The sequence below is a fragment of the Nyctereutes procyonoides genome, unplaced genomic scaffold (assembly GCF_905146905.1).
Source record: "Nyctereutes procyonoides isolate TBG_1078 unplaced genomic scaffold, NYPRO_anot_genome, whole genome shotgun sequence".
NCBI lineage: Eukaryota > Metazoa > Chordata > Mammalia > Carnivora > Canidae > Nyctereutes > Nyctereutes procyonoides.
The window spans coordinates 2567589-2572945 of NW_026575029.1; the positions used below are offsets into that span (position 1 = coordinate 2567589).

Consider the following 5357-nt stretch of genomic DNA (forward strand, 5'->3'; position numbering starts at 1 on the left):
ATAAATAATGCTGCAATAAACATCAGGGCACATGCATCCTTCTGAATACTCATTCAGAAGTTTTCGTATTCTTTGGGTAAATACTCAGTAGTGCCATTACTGGATCATAAAGTAGTTCTATTTTTAACTTAAGGAATCCCCATACTGTCTTCCAGAGTGGCTGCACCACCTTACAGTTCCTTTTTCTCCACATCCTCACCAACACTTTTTGTGTCTTGTGCTGTTGATTTTAGCCATTCTGACCGGTGTGAGGTAGCTTTATCACACAAATAGAAGGGAGTCATTGAAGGGTTTTGAGAACAGTCAAGATTTGCTCTCTGGAAAGCTCAGAATGATCTGAATGGATGGTTCAATTGAAGGGGAAAGAGTTGATCACAAGTCATTCTTCTTCTCAAGCAGCAAGTTTGGAAAATGGTATTCTGGAAGATTGATAGTGAAGGAGAAAATCAACGGGGTCACCAGGAAAAACAAAAACAAAAACAAAAAAACAAAACAATGAGACTTGATTAAACCAGGGCGGTGGAGGAGGACTGCAGAAAAGGCCATCATGTGTCGCCTCAGAGTCTGCTCTGCTGCATAAGCTCAGATGTGATCATTCCAGAGAATTCAGGAGCTGCCTATCCTGATGCTAAAATAATGAGGAAAAAGTCCAGTAATATACTTGCAAATCCACACAACTTGAAACTCCATTTGAATTGAATCCAAGTTGTTCAAAACAAACTCCCAAAAATCAAATGACAGCTTTGCCACCCTACTTCATGCGGTTTGTAAGCAGGATAAGCAAACTTTCAGCCATCTGTTGTTTTCCAAGATTATGAGAGCCAACTCTAGAACTTACCCCTCTATGCAGTCACTTACTGCTTTATTAATTTTTTAGCCCAAAGTAAAGACATTTTCTATGGCGTGTGTATACGGATTAGTGAATCTGGGGTGGGGTGGGGAGGAAGCGTCTAGTGTGAGGTTTCAATTCTGTGGCCCAAGTAATGGCATCAAACGCAGCTGCTGTCTTCCACTCTTCCTACTGACTCTACAGTTGTCCTTTATTTGCAGCACTTGACTAAGCTATTTCTAAATGCCTTTTATCCCAGACCCAGTGTAGTCTGACCACTTAGCTTCCACGTGTCTACATCCCTTCTGCCCTCTCCTTTTACAAGGGCATGCCCTCCCCACCTTTCTCTGCACTTATGTGTCACTTGCTTCCTATGTGGAAAGAAAGGTGACACAGCCTGCAATCCTGGATGACATACCACTCCCACCATGGGGTAGGAGATGCAGGACAGTTCACCCGGTAGAAGGATGTCATGGTTGTCCTTAGACCTGCTTGGCCACAAGAGTTGCAGTAAGGGTTCCTCTAGACTCTTCAGATCTGAAGAGATTGTTTTGTTTTGTTTTATGTGAGTTGCTCAGTTTATGGTTTCATTTGACCCAAATTACACCTTTGGGAGTCCCAAACAATCTTTTCAAAAATTACCAAACTTGGACATTTGTATGTTCCCCAGCCCCAAGTCCCTTTCACAACTGCTCCAGTCCCTCCCAGGAGGTCCAACGTGAAAAATGAGAGTGACCCCATGAGGATCTCTCCACGGTCGCTCTGCTTCCCCAGGAAGGGCAGTTCTGATATGAATGATCATGACATTTCAGTTCAGGGGCCTCCGCCACCTGCCTTCACATGATTGCACTGCACCAGTTCTGTTTGGGGCCTTAGACTGTGTTCCCAGCACTTTGGATTTGGATACCAGGTCATCTAGCTTCTCCCCCAACTCCAACAGAGGCTCCATGGTGTTGTGCAGAATGATTTTGATCACATCCAACTCAGTCTGCACTTTAGGCCTGGTGTCAGCTTCTCTGAGGTTCTGGTATCTCCTGAGGTGGCCATCTAGGGAGACATAGTGGATGGTACAGGGGATCTGACTGGCCACTCTATCTTGTTAACCTGCTTGGAGAATTCCTCCAGTACCTTCTCCGGCAAGGCAAAGGCCACCCAGAATGGATATTCACTGTCCATTATGACCATTCCTGCAAGACTGTCATGTTGTACAAAGATGTGGCACAGATGTGCTTTGACAGAAACTCTGTGGCCTTTCTCTGAGTGCTCCACAATCAGTTGACTTGTGAAGGTCATGGACTCCTAAACACTGGACCTCTGGAAAAAGCTGAAGGAGGACATGTCATCCACTGTCTTCAGCACTGCTTTGGACTTGCCTTTGTACAGGACCCAAAGCCTACCAGCTTCATGGAGCCACACCTTTGGGCCACCTGGCCAGGCCCACTGGGCCACCAGCCCAGGCCAGGTGACAGCTCACGGGAAAACCACCCTCCTGGAAAGCACTGCAGACAACTGACAGGTGGGACACCAGATTCCTCCTGATGAGGTCATTTTGGAAACAGATTAAGAAACTGGCACATGTAATAGAAGCATTTTGCCAATAGCAGGGGACAGAGGTTCTCATGTTGCTTTTGTCATTAACTAGCTCTGTGATTCAAGAAAGGCACTGAAACTTGAACCATCTGACCCTAAGTTTTCTGGAAAATAAAAACCACATTAAATTCACAGTAGTCACTTCAGAGGGATGGAAGGTATTATGACCACTTGGAAGTGTGTGTATTTAACACTCATGCCTGACACCAAGTTTATAAGAATATTAGAATTTAGGAGAGAGAAAATCCAGAAACCAGGGGTACACGTTTTTAAAATGTTCTGGAGACAGACACCTGGGTGGCTCCGTGGTTGAATGTCTGCCTTCGGCTCAGGCCATGATCCCGGGGTCCTGGGATCAAGTCCCGCATCAGGCTCCCCACAGGGAGCCTGCTTCTCCCTCTGCCTATGTCTCTGCCTCTCTCTATATCTTTCGTGAATATATAAATAAGATCTTTCAAAAAAAAAAAAAAAAAAGGAAAACCATTTCTTTAAAATTGCCAGCCCATCTTTTGCCAAGCACTAGATAAGGTCTAGGAATACAAAGTCAAGTAATATATTGTCTCAACTCTGAGACAATATATTGTCTCAACTCTGAAGATGCATATATTTTAGTGGAAGCAGCAGCAAAGCAAATCATCATTTTAGTGTAGGATAGCTGTCTTCAAGTGGTAGAATTTGGAAGCACCAAGAAGACATTTCTTAATTAGATTAAAAGGTGAAAGAGGGCTTCTTTAAAGAAGTGATGCTCATAATTTTGAACCATGTTGTACAAGTTAGTTAGACACGAAAGGGGAAAAGAGAAGAGAAGGAAAGAGAAAGGATGATTCACTGTTTCCAAACCAGAGAAATTTGGAGAAAAGGAACAAATGAAACTAGGGATGGGAAGGGATGCTTCTGAAAGACACACAAAAGCCGTGAGTCCTAGGCTAAGGAATCTGAACTTTATTCATCTGGGTCTGAAGAAATGTCAAAGGATTTTTATATACGTGAATGACATGATTGGGCAAGTATTTTATAAGTATTTTATAGCAATCATTCTGACAGCATTCTGAATAATAGTTTAAAAGACAGGCAAGGATATTAATTAGGTGGTTCACGCAATAATTCAGGCATACAGGGTGAAATCCTAACCTAAAGCGATGATGCTAAGATGGGAGAGGTAAGTGGCGAAAGTGTTAGAGTAGAATTCTAAAGACTCCATGACTCACTAACTGCAGGAGGCGAGGGAGAGGGAAAAGGTGAACATGTCACATGGGCTTTTGGCTTTATCATTTGGTTAGGTAATGATACTATTCATTGATTGAGATAGGAAATTTTTAAATAACCAATTTTCTGGAAAATTGTTTGAAAATGTTAAGTTTGAGGCATATATACATATATGTGTGTATGTGTATACATATGTGTGCACATGTATGTTTGAGAGCACATACATGTATATATGTGTGCATACTCATGTGTATATATACCTATATGGGTACATATGTATGTATACATATATACAGTTATGCAAATACATATATATACATGCACATGTATCAAAATAACATATGTGTGCATATATATATACACTGTTATGCAAATAACATATTCTGAGCAAAAAGTTGAGAGAAGATATCCTAAGTTTAATAAGAGCTCAATTCGGTAGATTTAGGGATTGCATTTCCCTTTTCCTTCCTATGCCTTTTCTGTTTTCTAAGTTGTATGTAATGACTATTATTACTTTTAATAATAAAATAAAAACTAATAAGAGAAAGGTCAATGTGACCAGACTACTGTAGAGCAGTAAACTCGAGGGAAGGAAGTGTCTATTGGTTTGGCTATTATTGGAAGTTATATGGTGATTTTACTAGAAATTTCTTTCCATGGGTGGAATTGTAAATGGGTTCAGAGGAAATAGAAATAGAAAGCACAGAGGAGGGGTGCTTGGGTGACTCAGTTGGTAAAGTGGTCAGCTCTTGATTGGCTCAGGTCAAGATCCAGGATCCTGGGATCTAGCCCCACATCAGGCTCCACACTCAGTGTGGAGTCTGCTTGAGGATTCTCTCTCCCTCTCCCCCTGGCCCTCCTTCCATTTGTATATGTGTGTTCTCTCTCTAAAAACAAATAAATCTTTAAAAAAAAATAAAGAAAGCAAAAAGCATAGAGCATGCTTTCCAAAAGTTTGACAGTAAAAGGAAGCAGAAATAAGGATGGAAACATGAGGGAGATAATAGTTCAAAGGAATATCTAAAGATGCAATTATCTCAGGGTGTTCACAGCTGACAGGAAAGAGCCAATGCAGATTCAAAAGTACAAGACAAGGAAGGGATGACTATAGGAGCAATAACTCTGAAGAGACAGTAAGATGCTGAATTCAAATACCAGGTGACGTAATAGCCTTAGACTCAAAAAGACTTTAGCTAAAATAAGAAGACATAAGGAAAGGATGGGTAGAAATAGAAATAAAGGGACAAAAATTAAACACAAGAATTAGCCTCAAACTCCCTTCCAAATCCTATTTAGAAAGTAGTAAAGCTAATTAATACATGGAAAGTATAAAAATCCAAAAGGAATGTAAACAGCAGTACAGTTTTAGAAATCAAAAAGGAGATATGTGAATGCTAACTGACTTAGCAGAGCTGGTAAGGTAGAGAAAGTTAGAAAGTAACTCAGTGTACAAGTCCCCACCTGCGGAAGACTCAAGAATTGGTGGGATCCTCTTGCAGAATGCTGGTAGCTTAGGGCATTCCTCCAGGCAAGAGTCTGGAAGAGCCTTCCCTAGGAAATCTGGCCCACTTTACAAGAAAAAACTCAAAGTACTGACACTGGGAATTGTACAAGAAAATATCCAGCTAAATCACCAGACAGTGAAGCCCACTCTCAATAAATCCAACGAGAAGCACAGAGATGCTTAAAGAACACTGAAAAACAAACTCAAAATGTAAAATATACCAAGCAG

General features: G+C 41.2%; 1 pseudogene; it reads right to left on the reverse strand.

Moving 5' to 3' along the window:
• Window positions 1–1637: 1637 nt before the first annotated feature.
• LOC129503540 (synaptobrevin homolog YKT6-like) lies at window positions 1638–3620 on the reverse strand (annotated as a pseudogene).
• Between the last annotated feature and the right edge of the window lie 1737 nt (window positions 3621–5357).